General features: G+C 38.9%; 1 protein-coding gene across 1 annotated transcript in view; it reads right to left on the reverse strand.

Annotated features, from left to right (window-relative positions):
* fam160a1a (family with sequence similarity 160 member A1a) overlaps positions 1–17,827 on the reverse strand; it is a 55,334-nt gene extending 37,507 nt beyond the window's left edge. The window contains 1 exon segment of the mRNA XM_037533089.1: positions 17,674–17,827. The gene's annotated coding sequence lies outside the window, so the exon portion shown is untranslated.
* Between the last annotated feature and the right edge of the window lie 7,089 nt (positions 17,828–24,916).

Consider the following 24,916-nt stretch of genomic DNA (forward strand, 5'->3'; position numbering starts at 1 on the left):
TGGCACTAATAAAGTTGTCACTGGTATTTTCTCAGACAGGTTACACCCAGAACCCTAGCTTAGCACAAGTGGACAAAACATACAGGAGCATATGAAGATTTAAAGTAAGTTGGCGGAATCAACATACAGTATTAACAAACAGTAGGCCTGTAATGCTTATTATATACAAATATAATAAATCTCTAATTTGTGAAACAGTTACTTGGTAAAGGAAAAAAATTCTTAATTTCAGGGTAAGCTATTCAGACTTCACCCAGAAATGGCAAACATCACTTCAGACAGATTTAGAATATAAACAGAATAAATGCTGCTCTAAACAATACACTGAAATGAGAGCAAATGTGAGCGGCAGAGTTCTCCTACAGGGAAATTCTTTCTGACATCAAATCTGAAATAAACTTTCTCTCAGAAGAAGTACAACCGTGAAAATCCTTTTCATCCACAGATCTTGCTGAGAACATGTTTGAGCTTTGAGGAACTGATCTCAGCTTGGCTCTCAGCACTACATTTAGCCTCAAACTGAGAGCAAATCTGACTGGTACTTGACATATTTTGTTCCTAATAAAATGGCAAGCGAGTGGAAGGACAAGTGAACAGCTTGAAATAAAGTTAGTGGTCAGCAGATACACTATGGACTGTACCTCAGCATGTACAGTGCTGTACAGAAAGTACTGCTTTCTCTATGTTCATATAGCTTTGGGATGCTAAGATTAGTTTACAGGTGGTTGGATGTGAGACCCCCCCAGAGACACTAATCTCACCAGATTAGAAAAAAAGTGCCTTGCTCATCACAGGGGCACGTTTGGGGAATACAGTCCAGGCTGAAGTGTTTAATATTCAGGAAAAACAAAAGTAAAAGGAGTAGTTCAATAGAAAATTGACTATCCATAAGTGTAGTCAGTCAGTTAAGACATGTTTGATGTCTAAAGTTTGGTTCTTTAGTTTTAACACTTTAGCAACAATGATAATGTACATTATAATTGCCAGAAGTATTTGCTTGTCTGCCTTCACACGCATTTTTTTTATTCAAACCTTGTCAAAAGACAGTTTAATAGAATATTTAGTTTTAGAAATAAACAGATATTTATAATATTTAAATCTAATATATATTTTATAACTAAAATTTAACTTGCTTGTTCCTTGTTTTATTATTCTATACTTTTTTTCTCAGTTTTTGAGCTAGTACCATGAAACTGCAGGATCATGGAACCTATACAGGAATTGTGCACTTGTACTTTTGGGACTGATCACATATGCAGTTTTCATACAGTAAACACCTTAGAAACCACCTGTGTTTTCATAGCAATGGCTTTGTCCAACCAAACTGACAAAAGTCACAAACTTTCCCTTGTAGTTCACACTGTGTTCCCTGTAACATTAAACATTACAAAAAACACAAACAAACTTGCCCCTGAGTCTGTAAACTAAGCCTGAATCTTTCTCTTCTTGTAAGACATGTTACAGTGGAGAAATCTGGTATCGATTACACAACGGTTTGTGTGTTAATAACACTGGGAGTGACTCCAACAACTTCACACCCCAGAGCTAACAGCCATGTGAGAGAGAGAGAGAGAGAGAGAGAGAGAGAGAGAGAGAGAGAGAGAGAGAGAGAGAGAGAGAGAGAGACAGAGACAGAGAGAGAGAGATAGAAAGAGAGAAACAAAGAGACATAGAGAGAGAGAGAGAGAGAGAGAGAAAGAAAGAGAAAGAGAGAGAGAGAGAGAGAGAGAGAGAGAGAGAGAGAGAGAGAGAGAAAGAGAGAGAGAGAGAGAGAGAGAGAGAGAGAGAGAGACACACATACAGGCACAGACAGCAAGGGAAAGGGGGAGACAAAGTAAAAAGTTTTCCCACAGGCTTGAACTGTTGTTCTTCTAATTCACTACAACTGTGGCCTTGTGCTTGAAAAATAGATTCTATATTATGGGAGACTGAATTTTCCTTAATATTTTGGACATACAAGATTTTACAAAAAAAAAAAAAAGCAAGTAAACATGAAAGTGTCAAAACATACTAGTCCATTTAGTCCATATACTGCAACAACCTGCCAAAACAGGCTGTTTTGCATTTTTGTGATGATTTGTGGAATAAATCATAAGTTGTTTTCTTGACGCACCAACGTTTGTGTGGCTTCATGCTGCAGTTGGCTGCAAACCATTCTGAGGCACAGACTGACTTTTTTTAAAGCAAATGTGCAATCGCAGGAAATGTGTTATTCCAAAACATGATAAACATCAAAATTGTTTTTGATGAGCTTCCTGGTCTGTTTTTATTATCAAAACAGGCACAGAACATTAAATTAGCAAGCGGGAGAACTGCCATGACTGTTTCTTTATGCTGTGGTGCCCCAAAATAAAAACCAGCAATATCCACAACATTGTCTACTTTCTTACAAAGTTGCTACAACATTGGCAAAAGGTTGTGCTGTTTACGTTTTCTGAACAAGGTTGTCACAAATTGGTCACAACCTCAATATTAAGTAACACCGCCACTGTTATGACTACCTGTTGGCAACGTGACAAAGTTTTCCCCTGTACTGTATCAGCATCGCAAGAGATAAATTATTTCATACTTTTGCATCAGCAATTTCATGTAGGTCACAAAAATATATAATTAAGGAAATAATAATAATAATAATGAAGAATAATAAGGGTGCCTCAATTTAAAATTCGCAATTAAAACATCAGTTAAAAAGACAAGCAGCACTACATTGAAGTTTTCATTGACTCCTAGCTATTAATACTACTAATACTACTACTCTTAATATTAGTACTATTATAACTTTGTAGGTAGTTTGTACAGAGGAGGATGCCCCCCCCCCCAAAACCTTGTGTTAGACAGTGTGGTATAAAAGATTTCAATAAAAAAAGCACTTATAGGTAAGAATGATATTTGAAATTGAAATCTCCACTGCAAGAGGCTCAAACACCATCAATAACGTGGTATCTCTCACAGAGCTCTGCACAGGGATGTTAAGTCTTGAGGTGAGCAGTGATGTAAAGCCTCCTGTCAGGATCTACTGAAATATTTACAGAGAACCAGATCACCCGTGCACAGCTCCAGAGGAGCTGATCTGAGAGTAGTTTTACAGCTTTACACAAGCTTTCTTCTCAAGCGCTTTAAAAAGTCCTTTACAATGAAACAGGCTATTTTTCGTTACTGTAAGACTGGTAAACATGTAAAGGAGCTCTGTTTCAGGTTGTGCTGTATTGTAGCTTGTTCAAAAAGCACCCCTTATAACTTCAGTCTGAGAGTGTGGGCCTAAACTGCTGTTGACATAATACGCCATATTATGCAAATGTTTTGAATCAGTAGTTTTCACTGAGTGAAAACTAATTGTTTTTACTGTTCAGTTTCTGTATACCAAGTATATCATTTTGAGAATTTTGACAGTGTTTAAACTTCATTAAAAAAGTGAGGAATGACATAGGCCCTTTAAAATCATTGTGCTTTATGTTAGTGCAGAACTAAGGTTATTTGTTCCAAACAGCAGGGAACCAAAAATGAAAACATTGTGCAGCAGATTCAAATTCATGTTCTTCAGTACTCCAGAGACACGCACATGCAAACACAGCACAGCCTCATTTACATCCCCTGCAACCTCATACAAGGAAGCTGTTCAGTCCTAAGGGAAGTGGGGTGTGACACGGTAACCATAACTATGGAGACATCAACAATTGGTGAGCAGTTTAGAAGGCCCAGGAGACTGAGAACAGACACCAACAGTCTGCACGCACCACAGAAGTTCTAGATGATACAGGACGACATCCACAAGCTCAAATATACCAACAATACACATTTAAAAAAATCACAACTACTGGCCTACAAGCCCAGTTCCAGTAATGTTGGGATGGTAGGTAAAATGCAAATAAAAACACAAAGCAATGATTTGTAAAATGACTTTTACAGATATTAAACTGGAGAAAGAAGACACATTCAATATCCATCCATCCATCCATCCATTTTCTAAGCCGCTTCTCCGTCAGGGTCGCGGGGGGGTGCTGGAGCCTATCCCAGCAGTCATCGGGCGGAAGGCAGGATACACCCTGGATGGGTCGCCAGTCCATCGCAGGGCAGACAGTCACTCACACACTCACACCTAAGGGCAATTTAGCATGTCCAATCGACCTGACAGCATGTCTTTGGACTGTGGGAGGAAACCGGAGAACCCGGAGGAAACCCACGCAGACACGGGGAGAACATGCAAACTCCACACAGAGAGGACCCCGGTCGCCCGGCCAGGGAATCGAACCCAGGCCCTCCTCGCTGTGAGGCAACAGTGCTACCCACCACGCCACCGTGCCGCCCTACATTCAATATTTTATCTTAAAATATTAACTTTATTGATTTTTTGTAAATATAATCTAATTCCAAATTTAACACCTGCAACACATTCTAGAAAGGTTAGGACATGGGCAATGTAAGACTAGGAAGTTTTGGAACTTTCCACAGGTACACAGGTAAATACGCAACAGGTGACTCAATCACGATTATGTATAAAAGCTGCATTCACAAAAGGCTTAGTATATTTGCTTTGTGAAAAACTGTCTGAGCAAATATACAGCAGTTCAAGAACAGCATTCTCAATGCACGATGGCAAGGATTTCAGGAATTTCTCCATCTGCAGTCCATAACATTATAAAAGATTCAGAGAACCCAGAGAAATCTCAGTGCCTAAAGGCCAAGGCTATTGGAAGTGGACTAATATATAGGATATGGGCAAGAGCAACATGCACATCTGTAAAACAACAATTAAAGCCAGGGGATACAGGGGCCGAGACCTCCTTCTGAAAATGTGCGGCGCATTATAAAGCCAATATATAAGAAGGAACTATTAAACAGCTGTTATGTTATTGTTATTATTATTATTATTTACATAGGATTGTTATTATTATACAGGATTAATTTCACATTGTACCAAGTTTACCTGTGAACATGGCACAGTGTGAACATGTGAACAAAGTCAGAGAGACTTTGGCCTGAAATCCACTCATGGTGAAGGGCTACATGACAGTGTTGTGCAAAACATTTCTTTTTTAGAATTTTCACTTATTTTACCATCATCAACTTTACGTATAAAAACTCAGAAGACATGTATAGGTTCACCGTTGGTTTTTGGATAGTAAATAAAATGGCTGTATTTGTGTGGTAGACATTGTGACCCCTGTTTCCTATCACCAAATAAACCAATTCTCTGCAATGAACCATTTCACATCCAACCACTCTAAGTGACTTTGGTTACATCACAGCCACTGAAACACACAAACATTTTAAAAATTGGTGGGATTCCCGTTTAAGGACACTTCAGTCTGCCTGCCTCCTAAACAGACACACACACACACAGAGGATGGGGGGGAGAGTGACAGGGGGTTGTGTACAGAACTGCCTGTAATGTGGAGATAAAGCTACAGTGGCTCCTGAGGGATAAAATACAGCGCTGTAGTCATAACATCCAGCTGATAAAATTCACAAACTGAAAGACACTTAACTTCCCCTCAAACACACACATACACCCTCACTCACTCACACACACACACATACATTCCATTCTGAGACAAGGAGGAGGTTAATATAGGAGGAGTAAGAAGGAACAGAGAAGAAACTGAGCAGGAACAGAGGAATAATAGAGAAGGAGAAAGAGAGGAAAAAAGGATGAACAGAGAAGAAGTAGGAGTATGTGATCTCTGTAGAGAATGTGTTCATTTATTTTCACTTCAACAAAAACTGGAAACTTGACAAGGTGCACTCAAACTTTTGCAAGCGACTGTTTATTTTATATAAAGAAGAAAGGCAACTTGCTGTTAGAGACTAAAAATGCAATTTGGGATCTAGATGGGTCACCACACACCATATACAGGCAGTGATTATGCCTGTCAGATCAAACACAAAGCTGAGAGAGAGGGAGAGAGCGAGAGAGGGAGCGAGAGAGGGAGAGAGGGAGAGAAACAGAGCACGAGAGAGAAAGAAAGAGACATACAGACAGCGAGACACAGAGAGAGAGAGAGAGAGAGAGAGAGAGAGAGAGAGAGAGAGCGAGAGCGAGAGCGATCATGTTTCTGTGCTCAGAAACTCATCTCATCTCAATGTTGAATTCATGAAATTATTTCAACAAAGCATCATTAGAGGTGGCCAATAAGGCAAATATAAAATATCACAATGCATTTTCACAACACATGATGTTTCAAAATATTTAAAGATCTGAACAGGCAGGCAGAAAGCACAGGTAGTGCCACATTTAAAGAGCCTATTTTATGGTAAAACCAAGCTTCCTTAAAAGAAAAGAAAAGAAAAACATGTAGTATAAAAAAAGTTTGATGTAAGTTTAAGGTACCATTCACTCCCCAGTCCATAAGAAAGATAAGCTACAAATACAGCCAATTTTGAATTCACTGTTTCTTTGATGTCACAGCAGCTTAGCTATGCCCATGCTCTCTTTAGCCCCAAGTTTCAACCTGGACTACTTTTTGAATAACGGCAGCCAATGAAAACAAAGCTCATTTACATATATCAATCTTAAACGTATAGTTACCAAAACAGCCTGTTTATTTGTGAGAGATAAAGAGAGAGAGGCTGGAAAATGGTCACATAAAAATTCATTATGTCTGGCTTTGGTACATAAAATCACACAAACATTATAAGTGATCCTCAAGGGAAATTTTTAATGAATAAAAATACAGGATATTAGCTCTTTAAAAATACTATTAACACTATAAAAAATTATATTTATTTTATATTTCACATACAATGCTGTAGCTAAATTCAGTTAAACAGGATTAATTGTGCTGTCTTTGCAATGAAGCATGCAGACGTTTTGTAATCTTTAAGTACCATGTAAATGATATGCTCAGAAAGACATATTCTTCCAAAATATACCACAATGCGATAACGTCATATTGTCCACCACAAGTATAATGTAGCCTGAATGGTGAATGAGTTAGTGAGCATGTTGAATTGAGTCTCAGAGCGGAGAGTGTGTAATCTCTTAGCAATCTGAAACCACCACACCCGGCACTAACCTGAGAAAGACACAGAGAGACAACAGACAGAGGACGGGGAGAGAAACAGAAAGACAGAAAAAGAGAGTCAGAGAAAGTGCACAGAGAGAGACATTTACATACAGTATTGTAGAACCCCAATTCCAATGAAGTTGGGATGTTGTGTAAAACATAAAAACAGAATAGAATTATTTGCAAATCCTTTTCAACCTATATTCAATTGAGTACACTACAAAGACATTTAGATTTAGATATTTAATGTTCAAATGGATAAACTTTGTTATTATTTTCTGTAAATATTCACTTATTTTCAATTTGATTCCTGCAACACATTCCAAAGAAGTTGGGACAGGGGCATGTTTACCACTGTGTTACATCACCTTTCCTTTGAACAACACTCAATAAGCATTTGGGAACTGAGGACACTAATTGTTGAAGCTTTGTAGGTGGAATTCTTTCCCATTCTTGCTTGTTGTACAACTTCAGTTGCTCAACAGTCCGGGGTCTCCGTTGTCGTATTTTGCGCTTCATAATGCGCCACACATTTTCAATGGGAGACAGGTCTGGACTGCAGGCAGGCCAGTCTAGTACCCGCACTCTTTTACTACGAAGCCATGCTGTTGTAACACGTGCAGAATGTGGCTTGCCATTGTCTTGCTGAAATAAGCAGGGACATCCCTGAAAAAGACGTTGCTTGGAAGGCAGTATTAGTTGCTCCAAAACCTGTATCTACCTTTCAGCATTAATGGTGCCTTCATAGATGTGCAAGTTACCCATGCCATGGGCACTAACACACCCCCATACCATCAAAGATGCTGGCTTTTGACTTTTGAACAATCCGGACAGTCCTTTTCCTCTTTGGCCCGGAGGACACGACGTCCATGATTTCCAAAAACAATTTGAAATGTGGACTCATCAGACCACAGGACACTTTTCCACTTTGCGTCAGTCCATCTCAGATGAGCTCAGGCTCAGAGAAGCCTGAGGCATTGGTTTTCTGCCTTGCCACTTACTTGCAGAGATTTCTCCAGATTCTCTAAATCTTGAACCTTGCCCCATCCTTGCTTGTGAAGGACTGAGCCTTTCAGGGATGCTGCCTTTATACCCAATCATGACACCTGCTAACCTGTTCACCTGTGGAATGTTCCAAACAGGTGTTTTTTGAGCATTCCTCAACTTTCCCAGTCTTTTGTTGCCCCTGTCCCAACTTCTTTGGAATGTGTTGCAGGCATCAAATTCAAAATGAGTGAAAAACAATAAAGTTTATTCATTTGAACATTAAATATCTTTTTCTTTGTAGTGTATTCAATTGAATATAGGTCGAAAAGGATTTGCAAATCATCGTATTCTGTTTTTATTTATGTTTTACACAACGTCCCAACTTCATTGGAATTGGGGTTATACAAAAGGACCTGAAAGATTAGATTTAAAAACTTAAAAATGGTTTAAATTGAAAGTGTTTATTTTCTCAGAAAAAGCACTACATAACAATAAAAATGCTTAACATTAATAGCATATGTAGTGATTTCATGTGTGTCCGTCTATTTTGTTGTGTTTACAATGTTGTTTTTACTGTTTTGCGATTTCCTGCCCTCACCTCAATGAAGCTCAGTATTATGCAGTTTTCATCCAGTCCCTGCTTTATCTAATCAATATTTCATTAAATTAAATCAGGTGCTGCTGATGGAAGTGAAAAAAATTTGTGTGACGGCTGGAGTGCAGCAAGAAAGTGGAAAACCAAGCCTGTGATGCTGTAACTGTACTCTTCTAACTAACTTAGACGATATAAACTAATTTTCAAAATTTCAAAAGAAGTTATAAAATAAATGTTATGGGTTTCTGTTATGTGTATTTGTATTTATTGTAATCACATGGTATTTTTACTGGGAAAATGCACTTACTGCATAGATAAGAAAGCTTTTTAAAACAGTTTAGGTGTTAAGCCCTATTTGGACAGGATTGGTTTTCCACAGGAACATTTCTATATAACATTTGTGACCAATTGGAACAGAACAGGAGATCTCAGTATAAGTGACAGAAATGCGAGGGGCTTCTCTCTTCATGCATAACCTTTACTCCAAAAACACTTAATAACCACCCGTCTAGCGGTCTTAAATGAATGCAGTGTGTCATTAGCTAGGGAATTCACAGCCAACAGTTAACGTCAAAACTAAAAGTAAAAGATTGTTTCATGTCATTTTCATTTTTTATTGTTCCGAGTTGTATCTTGATCCACAGACAACAAAAGCCAACACTTTGTTGAGAGCTTCTTTACGTCTTCCAGAAAACATGACAGCATATTTACCAACATGTCAATATGCACAGATTTAATATAACCTGGGTGTCTCATTCTATAGAAAATAACGGGGGGGGTGGAATCTTTACTGATGCGGAAACAAAGTCAATAAAAATGACTGACATGGACGATTTAGACGGGAATAAAATCACAGAGAAACACAAGTAAAAAATACATCACTCCACCTCAACATGTAATCCTGTCCGAATATTTCTGCACAGTACTGTACATATATTGTCACCATCAGCACAAGACGCTGTAACTGCAATATGATAACTTTACCAGAGAAAAAGGTATTTAACTTTAAAGTATGTCAATGTAAAGATATTTTTACAGACATTTTAGAGAATTTCTGTTGTAATCATTATGAAATGTTGCCACAATGTACAGGACAGTTGACATGTTCAAATCAATATAAAAGATTTTTTTTAAATCGTAAATAAATATATAAATAAGCAAATAAATTGAGTTACCAGGTTTTAAATGTTTGTGCCAATACATACAGTACTGTGCAAATGTTTTAGGTATATAAGCAAATTTTTAAACATTTTAGCTTAGCAGTGAGTTTATCACAATATATACATTAGAATAAAGTCATATTCATAATTCAAATAAACATAAAAACAATAAAAAGTAACAAGAACTTGTTGGGTCCATATTTTTCATTGACACCTTCACAACCACCACAGAGACCTGTTAATATCATTAAATCCATCATGAGCACAATTTAATGAAGCGCTGATTGGTGAAACCAGGAGTTGCTTTTTAACTACATATAATACTGAACTTCCTCAAGGAGAGGTTTGAAAATGGTTCCATAAAATCCCTACTTATTATTTTTATATATACACACACACACACACACACACACACACACCCACACACAGAGAATATACAAAAAATAAAGGGAACACTCAAATAACACATCCTAGATCTGAATGAATGAAATACTTATTGAATACTTTGTTCTGTACAAAGTTGAATGTGCTGACAACAAAATCACACAAAAATCATCAATGGAAATCAAATTTATTAACCATTGGAGGCCTGGATTTGGAGTCACACACTAAATTAAAGTGGAAAAACACACTACAGGCTGATCCAACTTTGATGTAATGTCCTTAAAACAAGTCAAAATGAGGCTCAGTATTGTGTGTGGCCTCCACATGCCTGTATGACCTCCCTACAACGCCTGGGCATGCTCCTGATGAGGTCGCGGATGGTCTCCTGAGGGATCTCCTCCCAGACCTGGACTAAAGCATCCGCCAACTCCTGGACAGTCTGTGGTGCAACGTGGCGTTGGTGGATGGAGTGAGACATGATGTCCCAGATGTGCTCAATCAGATTCAGGTCTGGGGAACGGGCGGGCCAGTCCATAGCTTCAATGCCTTCATCTTGCAGGAACTGCTAACACACCCCAGCCACATGAGGTCTAGCATTGTCCTGCATTAGGGGGAACCCAGGGCCAACCGCACCAGCATATGGTCTCACAAGGGGTCTGAGGATCTCATCTCGGTACCTAATGGCAGTCAGGCTACCACTGGCGAGCACATGGAGGGCTGTGCGGTCCTCCAAAGAAATGCCACCCCACACCATTACTGACCCACTGCCAAACCGGTTATGCTGAAGGATGTTGCAGGCAGCAGATCGCTCTCCACAGCGTCTCCAGACTCTGGCACGTCTGTCACATGTGCTCAGTGTGAACCTGCTTTCATCTGTGAAGAGCACAGGGCAGCAGTGGCGAATTTGCTAATCCTGGTGTTCTCTGGAAAATGCCAAGCAGCCTGCATAGTGTTGGGCTGTGAGCACAACCCCCATCTGTGGACGTCGGGCCCTCATACCATCCTCATGGAGTCGGTTTCTAACCATTTGTGCAGACGCATGCACATTTGTGGCCTGCTGGAGGTCATTTTGCAGGGCTCTGGCAGTGCTCCTCCTGTTCCTCCTTGCACATAGGCGGAGGTAGCGGTCCTGCTGCTGGGATGTTGCCCTCCTACAGCCTCCTCCACGTCTCCTGGTGTACTAGCCTGTCTCCTGGTAGCGCCTCCAGCCTATGGCATTGATGTGCCATCCTGGATGAGCTGCACTACCTGAGCCACTTGTGTGGCTTGTAGAGTCCGTCTCATGCTACCACAAGTGTGAAAGCACCACCAACATTCAAAAGTGACCAAAACATCAGCTAGAAAGCATAGGTACTGAGAAGTGGTCTAATTGCCAATAATTTCCACCTGTTGTGTTTTCCATTTGCACAACGGCATGCGAAATTGATTATCAATAAGTGTTGCTTCCTAAGTGGACAGTTTGATTTCACAGAAGTTTGATTTACTTGGAGTTATATTGTGTTGTTTAAGTGTTCCCTTTATTTTTTTGAGTAGTGTATATATAAGGCCTAATATATATATATATATATATACACATACATACATACATACATATATATACACACACACACACACACACACACATGGAGGCAGATGATCCGCTGTGGAGAACCCTAAAGGAGCAGCCGAAAGAAGAATATATATATATATATATATATTAAAAAAATACACACACACACACACACACACACATTTTACATATAAAATTAAATAACATTCTATAAATTTTGTTTATTGAAATAACACTTTTCTCAGCAAATAAACACACTACACAAATAAATAGATTTTGAAAATGTGTCTTGGGTGCCTAAGACCTTCGCACAGTACTGTATCTCACAGATAATGAACAACTGTATTATTATAAGCAATTTTGTACTATTGATATTGGTCTGTTCCTCATGAAAATGACAGCAAATAAATAAATGGAGTTTGTGCAAAACTGCCGTGAACTTCACTCATTACCCGCTCACTATGAGCTCGCAAAGGCTGTCTATTACACAGCTTTACTGTTCAAAAACATTACATTACATTACATTACATTACATTTAGCAGACGCTTTTATCCAAAGCGACTTACAAATAATGTGGTACATAGAACAAACATAGTCAGGCCTTAAAGGAGGCCAAGGGGTAATAGCGGGGTAGAGAAGGGAAGGAGGGCAAGAAGGAGATGAGGTTGGTAGTGGCTAGATTTGCAAGAGGCGATTAGAGCAAGTGCTCCCTGAAGAGCTCTGTCTTCAGGAGTTTCTTAAAAATAGCGAGGGACGCCCCTACTCTGACAGTGGAAGGTAGGCTAAGCTAATCCATCAGCCATTCATACGGAACGCGACTGAAGCTCAGCACCCACAAGTAAACCACAATTTTTTCTTTCTTCAAAACATTACTTATACACAAAACCTTAACAATAACTTCTAGATCAGCCAATAGCTTTAGAGAAAGAGCGATCAGTGCAGACATATCCACATCACAAACACAAGACACTCACAGGCGGCATATGAGATAAAAGCAATTGGTTTCATCAGAATCCTAAATACAGAAGGAAAACTGACCAAACCTGCTTTTCTGCTCTGTAACATACACCTTTGGTATTTGACATATTCGGAGCCTCAGACCTTTAAAAAAAAAACCCCACAGTGATGTAATGATACTGTGTGTGTGTGCTTGTCTGGAAGAATAAAAAAACTCTGTTCTTCATCTAATTAATTATTTCATAGTTTCTGAAAAATGTACAATTATTCTAAAAAGTGTAAAATACTAAAATACGTAAAATTTATAGCAGTAATAGTAAGAATAATTAATAACAAATTAGAATTCATTATTATTAATTTAGCTTCGGTATCTTTTATTCTTTCAAAAAGCGCTCTGTAATGTTTACATGATCTACACAACATTCCGACAAACTGTAATACACTACAGGAAGTGTAGAGGGCAATATGGATACCATTGCTTTATGTAAATAGTACACAGGCCACATATAGGTGAGAAAGGTAGCTTTTTTTTAGTATAATTACAGAGTAATTATATAAGTATAATTTTAGAAATTATTCTAAAAACAATGCACAAGGTTCCTCATGAATTTACAGCATCTATAGATGAAAGATGGAGAAACGTCTGCGAATTACTTATGTAGCACACCTCGCTTGAAATAATTAAATCTCAATGGATTTTAAATAAAAGATGATGCAGGTGTGAAATACAGATGGGCTTCTTCCTGAGCATGATCAGATTTTAGTAACCTACTGCAGATACAGACCTGAGACCTCCAGGCCTCAGGCCATTTCCTCCAGTTTCCACTGCAGATGGAATAGTTGATGAGATGGACTCCACAACCCACACAAGTGGCTCAGATAGTGCAGCTCATCCAGGATGGCACATCAATGTGAGCTGTGGCAAGAAGGTTTGCTGTGTCTGTCAGTGTAGTGTCCAGAGGCTGGAGGCTACCAGGAGACAGGCCAGTACACCAGGAGACGTGGAGGAAGCTGTAGGAGGGCAACAACCCAGCAGCAGGACCGCTACCTCCTCCTTTGTGCAAGGAGGAACAGGAGGAGCACTGCCAGAGCCCTGCAAAATGACCTCCAGCAGGCCGCAAATGTGCATGTGTCTGCACAAACGGTTAGAAACCGACTCCATGAGGATGGTATGAGGGCCCGACGTCCACAGATGGGGGTTGTGCTCACAGCCCAACACCATGCAGGACGCTTGGCATTTGCCAGAGAACACCAGGATTGGCAAATTCACCACTGGCGCCCTGTGTTCTTCACAGATGAAAGCAGGTTCACACTGAGCACAAGTGACAAATGTGACAGAGTCTGGAGACGCCGTGGAGAGCGATTTGCTGCCTGCAACATCCTTCAGCATGACCGGTTTGGCAGTGGGTCAGTAATGGTGTGGGGTGGCATTTCTTTGGAGGGCTGCACAGCCCTCCATGTGCTCGCCAGAGGTAGCCTGACTGCCATTAGGTACCGAGAAGAGATCCTCAGACCTCTTGTGAGACCATATGCTGGTGCGGTTGGCCCTGGGTTCCCCCTAATGCAGGACAATGCTAGACCTCATGTGGCTGGAGTGTGTCAGCAGTTCCTGCAAGATGAAGGCATTGAAGCTATGGACTGGCCCGCCCGTTCCCCAGACCTGAATCTGATTGAGCACATCTGGGACATCATGTCTCGCTCCATCCACCAACGCCACGTTGCACCACAGACTGTCCAGGAGTTGGTGGATGCTTTAGTCCAGGTCTGGGAGGAGATCCCTCAGGAGACCATCCGCCACCTCATCAGGAGCATGCCCAGGCATGGTAGGGAGGTCATACAGGCACGTACATACATACAGCCACACACAATACTGAGCCTCATTTGACTTGTTTTAAGGACATTACATCAAAGTTGGATCAGCCTGTAGTGTGTTTTTCCACTTTAATTTTGTGTGTGACTCCAAATCCAGGCCTCCATTGGTTAATAAATTTGATTTCCATTGATGATTTTTGTGTGATTTTGTTGTTGGCACATTCAACTTTGTACAGAACAAAGTATTCAATGAGAATATTTCATCCATTCAGATCTAGGATGTGTTATTTGAGTGTTCCCTTTATTTTTTTGAGCAGTATATATATATATATATATATATATATATATATATATATATATATATATATAGTAGAAACATAGTCAGTGCAATACTAAAAATATTCAATACGGTCTTCAAAGCAGTACTTAAAAATGTTTAAACAGTGGTGATCTGCCAGTGAAATCTAGAGTAGCAGTCTGTAACGGTGCAACCTCCAAAAGAAGAGGCACCGGGATTTACGTACGGCAAAGTTGGCACTATGGGCGTGTATGTGGATATGAGGAGGCAAGATTCCAAGTTCAAGTGCACACGTGATTATTTTATTGCACACAAAAACAAAAGAAAAATTGAATCAAACAGAAAGAAAACGAAAGATAAACTGGACAGTTACTTGAGGCTTCGCCGCAAGGCTAATCCTCATCACGCAATTTATTCCCTAGCTGTTACAAGCAGCTAACAGCTTCACACAGGGATTACACCACTCCTCCCACAGGTAGCTGAGAAGACCTAGCTGAAAGAACACCGAGCGCTCTTATCATCGAAGCCCCACCCAGACTAAACTAATAACTCGCTCGGAGGGACGATGTCCCAAGGCTCTAATTTACATACACACCCATATATACACACCCATCTACACAGCTGTTGACTAGTCATGACTAATATATATATATATATATATATATATATATATATATATATATATATATATATATATATATATATATATACACACACACACATGGTAAGTATTCACTTATTAATTAATTACTTCCTTTGCCCCTCTACCCCCCGAAGGTGGATCCGCTCAACAGGGACAAGAAGCCTCGGTCCCCTTTACCTCCCATTTGCCCTCATCCCCTTCTACACAGGACATCAAGGTAGGTACATACAACATTACACAAATATTCCAATTGTTACTATTAATCTCAGTGATGGGCATACACTGCACAATCACACAGTCTTTGGGTTTTTTTTTCGCAAAGCAGAAGTTTCCTACAAGCTAGATCATTTAAGACAGCTCCAATAGGAGTGTTTCCATCATTGTACAGTAGTGACCTTGAGTTGATTTTTCTAAATCTTTGCATAATTAAATGTTACAGATGCAACTGAAGTCATTCTGAGTGTTTGGTGTGAAGTGCTCTGTTCTAGAGAAACTTACTCAGTCAGAACCGTTTACAGTGGTGGTGATAAAAACCAAATGTCCACCTCTAAAAGTTCCCCCACAGAAAGTTATTACATGAAATAATTATGGATATGCCTCCTGATGCCTGTGACATTTTGATGAGATTTTGATCTAAAATGTTTATATTATTTTAAAGTCAAAGTTAAAGTGGAGCACATAGAGGATGTTCTGAGGCAAAATCGTCCCTTAAGAAAAGAAGTGTTTTAAATGTATGACCATTTTAACATGATCAACATTACATATAAAACTCAGAAGATTTGTGAAGATCCACTGGTGGTTTTGGACAGTAAAGAAAACAGTTATATTTGTGCTGCAGACATTGCAAGCTGATGGGGGAATTCCCCTTTGTTATCCATTTCACATTTAGTCAGAGTTGGATAGGTACTACATGATTATCTGATTATTTCTAATTTGGGGAACCTGAAGTGACAGCAATAAACTATAAATAAAAATTATAAATTAAAATATGATTTTAAGTAATAGCATTGCATTGTAAATATAGCTGGGCAAAAATATAACATCACAATACTTCGTGAGTTTTTACTAACAATATTTAGTTTTAGGTTGGCCAAGTTAGAATACACACTATGCATAAGTAGCAGCACATTTAGTAAAAAAATTTAAATTAAAAACTACAACAGTTTAATTTAACAAATTAAAAACTACACAGTGATTTTTACTAAGCCTATTAGTCCCTACATTCAATTAAACAGGACTAATTATGCTTTATTCATTTTCCTCTGAGGTCCACTTATAATGTTTGCTCACACATCATAAACAGCCATAATTCATGTATACATGTCCATTTTCAAGACTTTTTTCGATGCTGTACCTTTAAGACTAATATAGGTCTATGAGCTCTGCTCTGATTGGCTGTCTTCTTTAAGAAAGTACTCAGAGGGGGAATGCTCCATTAGTGTCAACGGGAGTGGGCGGAGCTAAACAGCTGTAGGCTGAACAGGTGGATCTATCTGAATGTGTTTGTCTTTGTGACATCACAAAAACAGTAAATTCAAAACAGGATGCTTTCGCAGGCGTACAAACTTTAACTTTCAATGTTCACCTATTACATCAAAGTATTTTATTTAAAAAAAAAATGAAATTATTAAATTATTTTTCCCAAGATAATAGCCCTTCAGAGATTTCCATAATAATTTTATGTGCAAAAACACTGTTTTTCTCTCAGGATTTTTATGGCATCAAAGAATTTTTATACAGTGAACGTAAGAAAACATAGATATTCCTTGATAATTGGACGGTGATAAATGGACTGTAACTATCCAGATAAACTAACCTCTCTCTCCTCCTCCTTACTGGCCTGATTTGATCACTTTATCAGGCTATCTGAAAATAGTTTCTTGTGAAATGACCTTCTGGACCACACAAAGCCAAGGCAAGATGTGGCAATGCAAATTCCACAGTTTTCCTGCTCTAAAAGTAAGAACATAACTCCTCTGTAGGCTACTTTAGCATATGTTTACAGCAAAACACAGAACAAATTAGCATTAGCATTGTTTACCTACACAAACTTTTAACATCGATATCCTCGAAGATTAGAGGGGTTTTACCGCTAGCTAACTTAGATGGAAAGAAGAAGCCAACAGTTCTCATATGTGGGCCTAAGTTATCCCGCACAATCCTGCTCAACAGCTTCACGAAGAAACGACAAAAGCAACGACGACACCAGGCAAACGCAGCAGTCAGTCAGTCAGCCAGTCAGTCAGTCTGGGCAGGCGGAGGAGGTAAAACAGGTAAAACTCACCCCTACAGGTGTAATTCCGCCAGGGGTTGAGGGTGAAGGTACTTCCTTTTCTGAATAAACAGCCCGAACTCTTCAAGCTATTCTCCTTCTCTCATATTCCTGTGTCAGCCTCTCACACTCTTTCTGCATTTTTCAGTGAGACTCATTTCAACACAGACTCTCTCCCTCTGTCTCTCTCTACCACCTGGGAGGCACGACGCCCCGCCCTCTCACTCAACGGCCACGCCCTCTACGTTACTCGTGAAAGCGTGGCGCTGACGTTTCACTCTCTTTCACTATTGTTTGAACAATGGCGCCCTCTTCTGGATATTTGCTGTTACACCATTAAAGTGCCCATTTCTTATAATTTTGTTTTTTTCCTGGCGTGCACTTACAGCGTTTGTGTGATTTTATGTACCAAAAAAACAATCATAATCCATTTAATATGACCATTACAGTGAATATATATGTTTTAAATTTAAATCTTTAAATCATTCATTCATTATTTAAATCATAATTCGACCATGTCATCACGTCTACCTTTCAAAATACTGTGATAGCAGGAGCCGACCTGGGGGAGGGAGTTTTAACAGAGGCTGTCTATGCGGACCCTGGCCTCTTCCTATTTCCCCCTCATATCAAAAACATGATGGCGAAACGCCAGAGGGCGCCCGCGAGCGAGTCCTCAATGAATGGGGGTGAAAAGACCTTAACGGCTAAAAACGAAAAGTTAAAATAGTTTCTAATCACTTACCCGGAACTTTCCTTTCATTTTAGAAAGCAGAAGGATGTATTTTTTACATGTATTTCATTAAAATAATATAAAATAAAACACCTGTATGTTTCCTTTTTTTACAGCAAGCAAGTTTTGGGCAGCAGAACACTAGCATTACTGCTACTGAGTGTTGATTTATTGAACGGAGCACCTCATTGGCTGTTCGTGTTTACTGACGTCATGGACGTATGTGAGGCGCCGTTTTAAACTCCTACAAATTGAGTTTAAAAGCTCTTAAACTATAACAAAGGTGTTGAAATGCTTCACGCTGTTCAGTGTTCAGGAAAACAATGTATTATTTTACATTAAAAATGTTTAAGCATTTATGAACTATGACTTCGCTCTAGTGGTCTGTCTAAACCCATTCATTTTGGGCTCGTATCGCTCTAGCCGACAGACAACACTACCTGGCAGTTCCGCTCATTACACATTGTTTCTCTGCATGTAACGTCAAAAGTGGAACCCTCGGCTCTTCCACTCATATCAGACCTCATAAGCTGTTATGACATCTGAGGGTCGGTCTCTGTGTAACCTGTATTTGAATCTGCCCTCTAATATAGCAGGGAAATCCATGCGTTAAAAGTAAGAGCCTGTCCCTTTAAGAGAACACAGTTTCTGGCGTGTTTTGTTAAGCACTGGTTGCCATAGTAACTGGCGGGGCGGGGCTTTCATGGGCTCATTATAATACGTTGAGTAGTTCAGAATCCCACTCAGCGCGGTAGAAGCTGGTCGCTCAGCTCAGCTCAGCTCAGAAGCAGCTGCGTTCTGAGAAAGCGGTGCTGGGTGAACTGAAAGCTCATTAAGCGCTGGACTTCAGCAGTGTTCGTGCCAGAGTGAGAGAAGCTGAGTTTGGTTATTTTTACTGGACTGCAGGTGGGGCCAGAGATTTACTTTGTTTTGGATACTCATGGCTATAGTACAATTTTTTTTGGAGACCTTTTTTTCCCACTCAGACTGAATGGGCACGTTCCGTACACATTAACACACACACACACACACACACACTGTTAGGAAGGGTCTCCTAGAACAGCGCTCTCCCTCAGAAACCAGAGAATGAAGCGATAAACCTGCTCGGCAATCCTACTAAGTCCCAAGACAGAGAGAGCTCTCGATGCAATAATGAACAACACTCTCGTAGAGAGATGAGAGTTTTATTCATAAAGCACACAGAAGAAGGGGCAGTCCCCTCTATATAAACACAGAGAGCCCGTCCCATGTGCACGCAGGCAGCCAGGAAGGGCCCGACCACATTCTAACATATGTCGTAACCTGCTGGTCCATACATGGAGTTGTTTTTCTCCATCCCTGGATGTGCTCAGTTCAACATCAAAATCCAGTAAGTCAAAAGTGCAAGTGGTTTGCAGAATAAAAGAGGAACAATAGTTATTAACAGCCTGTAAGTATGCACAAAGGGCAGACACCCTTGCACCCTCAGCAGAGTCTGATTTTATTAATACATGTTAGTCACTGGGGAAGAGACAGGCCAAAGGAAAGTTAACCCTTTCACACACACATACACTAAGGACGGAAAACACTGCGGATGAAATTGAAGTTTCTTTCTGGATTATTTCAAGGTAGTGATTTGAAGTTCACTAATGCTTCTGTTTCAAAGTACCATTGTGGTGTGGTGTGGTTTTTTTTTGTCGGTTGTTTATTACTGAAGTGAAGTGTATAGAGAATTCGTTTGTCATAAAAGCAGACAGGTACGTTCCAGTTCAAGAGAATATATATTTCTGATCATATGACAGTATACAGCTATCAGAACCAGCAAATTAAATTCATTAAGGTCATCGGGTGGAAGGCAGGGTACACCCTGGACAGGTCGCCAGTCCATCGCAGGTTAGACAGACATACACAATCACACCCAGGGGCAATATAGCATGTCTAATTGGCCTGACTGTATGTACTTTCCGTCATAGACACGATACAACCGGCTGGATCACAGCAGAAGGGGTAAGGAACGTGAACAATCGTGGGTAAGTGAGACTAGACTATGGAACTGGCGAACTCATCTATTCACAACAGTGAACATATACGTCACTCCCCTATATCCATCAAACGCAAGTCTTAAGGTGGTCTGCACCCCTAATTGTCTTAGCCTTTTCTACACGTTCTGTTAGTGGAACTCCTGATAGAATCATAGGACCGAACGTAGTGCGGATCTATCTTTTCACTGTATGATCAAAGCGATATGAGTGTTCTAATCCTAGAGCAAGACTCTTGAGATTAGTAGAGTGCTGAACTATCTCACTCACCTTTTCAGGATCTTGTATTATCTCAGGTGTGGATGGAGTAGCTGTATGATTTCGTGGTTTGATTTGGTTTCTTTGATTATTGGTTTCTTCAGATTCATTACAAGAATCCTGAAATCTATGACGGCCACATTGTAAACAATAAACAAAGACAAAAACACAAACGCAAATTTTGGCTAATGACTTTTAAATATAAATGTGTTTATAAATTAAACGTACATTTCACTCTATCGTTCTTACATGTGTGTTTGCTAATCAGAAATGATTGGACAACTGATATTTTTAGTAAAGAGGGAGAATCTGTTATCTACTACTTCCAGATCATCAACTGAGCTCACAGTTAAAGACTAAGACTGGCAGATACAGCTTTCTACTACTACTGTGCTCTTTTAGTTGAAACTCAGTTATAAAAAGTCTCTGAGAACACAAAGAAATCAAAGTAACATGGGGGTATCTGTTATTATCTGATATGACTGCAGGTGGTAAAACTTGCAAAAAAAAATAGAATATGCACAACACACAAAGTTTTGTTTGTTTGCACAAAGTTTGTTGTTTTTTTACACTCTAGTGAGTTATGCTCAACAGTTTGCCTACCTCTGGTTAAAGTACATATTTTCTTGATTTTCTAAGTGACAATAACTCAACATATCTTCAACAGACACCCAATATCTGTACACTTTAATGCACATTTACCATTTATTTACTGAATTTAACATAGTAGAAAATAAAACATGAAATGTGGAGTGTAGAAAAGTTATGGCACATTTTATATATTATGTTTAATCTTTTTCCAATATGTTAAATTTAGCAAATATATGTAAACTGTGCTTAAATTTGCTGAGAAATGTAGCAAATTTAGAGAATGTGGTAACATAATTTCATTTTGAATTTCAACAAAAAATGTGGTTTGATCAGGGGTGTGCAAACCCAACTTAACAGCATTGCTTTGTTAGTTAATCATTACCATTTTTTGTTTTTAGGCTGTGGGATTTATAACCATTTCTAAGATATATAATTCAAAGTCAAGTCAGCCTGACCTCTGAAATGCACCAGACACCTCATCAGAAAACATGAAGGGGCAGTTAAAGACTAAAGAATTATCAGTGAAAAACAGTGTTGATGAGTGTAAAGTGTGTTTTTCTTCTTTTGATCAGCTTCAACAATAAAAGTCAAATTTTAGAACGCAGAACATAAGATGACATCACTTTGTCACAGGAAAAGTGTGATGTCACAATTCACATGTTAACATCGGTGTGATTGTCATAGTGCTGCTCAGACGTGTTGTTTAAACGCTGCCATATTCTTGTTTGAAGGCTAGTCTGTCTACAAAAACAAAACAAAAAAAGAGTAAGAAGGCATGATAGTCTTTTTGATTTCTTCATCTGTATATATTTGGTTAAACCTACAAGAGATATTTTAATATAATTGACATACTTTTCAGCTACTTAAAAAAGAAAACTTCATAAATAACCAGACTAGTCATCTAGCTGCTTCTTGGTAATATTGTATCAGAACAAAAAAAAAAACTAAATAGCCTATGACGTAATATATCAATGTATGTAAAACAGCCTATATATAGAAAACATTGTTATTCAATATTGATTATGTAGCTCAGATGTGTTGTAAAATGGCATGACAAAAATGGGGGACTAGATCACAGTAGTTTCTTATATATGTTTAAGATGACATACGAGGTGAGTTTGGATAAATATGTCTGAGATAATATGTCCAACTTACCTAAAGTCAAGTAGAAACATGTTTCCTAAGAGCCACATTTTAAACCATATTTTTGTACAATGATGTTTTTTAGATGTCTTGTTAATGAATATTTCAGTTTCAGTGATATTTGCTATGTTGTTATAAAAGAAACATACATCAGACATCATAAAACTGGATTAATTGTGTGAGTTAATTGTAAATATAACTCATTGCTTTGTTGAAATGTATTTAAAAATTAAATGTAAAAAGTTGCCTGCACTCTCCTGTACACAGCAGAGTATACTGCATTCTGATTGGCTAACAAAAATATCAGGATGGAGTAGTTGAAGGTTAAACAGAATGCTACAGTGCAGCTTCCGGGAAAGGAAAGTAGAGCACAATGTTTCTCTGTTCATTACTGCTTTTTACAGTACTCACAGGTAGGATTTTAGCTTCATTTATTCAATATGTCTTCTTAAAGTATTATATCTGTATGTCAAATGTTCTTTAGTTATATTCAAGAAATTAAGATTTAAATTTTTCTCAAATTTTTGATTGTTGAATCAATGTGAAAATCTTTTTCAGGTTCCAGCATTTAAGACAGTGTTACTCCTACATCTTCTGCTGTCAGTGGTAAAGAGAAGCAAACTGTTAGACTCTCCTGTAATTATGAATATAAAGTGTCTATGAACAGTTTACAGTGGTATCGCCAAAGTACCAGTACAGCGCCTGAGTTCCTTGTTCTAGTGATGGAATCATGCCAAAATCAAACAGCAGATGCTCCTCATCCTCATTTATCTACTATAGTGCATAACTACTATATTCACAAGAATAAAAAGCGTCTGATCTGATTTCAGACGGACTAGGAACTAGGAACAAGGCTCACACCCCCATCTCCATCAGTGGAGTTGCAGTGGACCAGGTGTCCAGCTTCAAGTTCCTTGGTCTCCACATCTCCAAGGATCTCACCTGGTCCTTGAACTCCTCCGTCCTCATCAAAAAGGCGCAGCAGCGCCTTTATTTTCTACGGAGCCTCAAGAAAGCTCACCTGTCTCCCAGGATCCTGGTGAACTTTTACCGCTGTACCATTGAGAGCATACTCACCAACTGCATCTCTGTATGGTACGGCAGTTGCTGCGCTGCTGACCGCAAAGCACTCCAGCGGGTAGTAAAAACGGCGCAGCGCATCACAGGCACCGATTTACCCACCATCGAGGACATATACCACAAACGCTGCATGGGCAGGGCAAGAAACATCATCAAAGATGTTACCCACCCAAATCATAGACTTTTCAGCCTCTTACCATCTGGCAGGCGTTACAGGAGCCTCCGCTCCCGCACCAGCAGGCTTAGGAAAAGCTTTTTTCCTGAGGCGGTTATCCTGACGAACGCTACACAGTCACTTTAAAAAACTGCACTTCCTACACCTTCTGCACTGATGATATACTTCATTCATACAACTTTCATTTGTATTGCTGCTCCCTGATCTGTACAGTATCCATTACATCTACATGTCTATATTTGTATACGCATGTGTATATAATAACCTACATTCATATTACTGCATATCTCACTTTATGTATGTGTTATGTATATATGTATATTATATACTATATATTCAATATGTACATTCCTGTATATAAACATAATACACAGATAGATAGATACATATAACACTGCATATATAACACTGTATATTTTATATTGTATGTCTCATATTTTATATTACATATTTCACATTTCACTTATACACACATGTATATAACAGTTATATTTATGCACTGGTCACTGTTACCACCGCACTTTATGTAAATAATGTTATATATTGCACTTCTGGTTAGATGCTAACTACATTTCATTGGCCCTGTACTTGTACTCTGCACAATGACAATAAAGTTGAATCTAATCTAATCTAATCTAATCTAATCTAATCTAATCTAATCTAATCTAATCTCGTCTGCTGCAGTATCAGAATCTGCATTCTACTACTGTGCCCTGCAGCCCACAGTGACAGGAAGTCCAGTTACACTGTACAAAAACCTGTGTAGATCTTGCAGCTCAACTCAGATTACATATAGTCTACAGACTGTGTGGCTACAATAATAAAACCCTTGGATGCTTTACAACAGAAGAAGACTCTATGGATGTACTGTTGTTTATCAAACAATTTATCCACAATGAAAACAAGACTGTATACAGAAAATGTGGACATAAGCCATCTACCACAAGGTTGCAGCACTATAATGTTTCTTCATCTCAATTCCTCTCCAAAAAAAGTCAGCATTCCTGCAGTGTCAGAATGAAAACATTCCTAAACAGGGAAAATGATTTTGGTCCTTATTTATACTGGAAACAGTATCAAATTAAATTACTTACTTTCTTGGTAAGTTTCTTGTTAAGACCTGATCATCATAATCATCCAATAATGGTGCTTTAAGTTAATACTGAACAGATTCAGTGTTGGTATAAATACAACCCCAATTCCAATGAAGTTGGGACGTTGTGTAAAACATAAATAAAAACAGAATATGATGATTTG

Source organism: Pygocentrus nattereri, chromosome 22 (genome assembly GCF_015220715.1).
Source record: "Pygocentrus nattereri isolate fPygNat1 chromosome 22, fPygNat1.pri, whole genome shotgun sequence".
Taxonomy (NCBI): domain Eukaryota; kingdom Metazoa; phylum Chordata; class Actinopteri; order Characiformes; family Serrasalmidae; genus Pygocentrus; species Pygocentrus nattereri.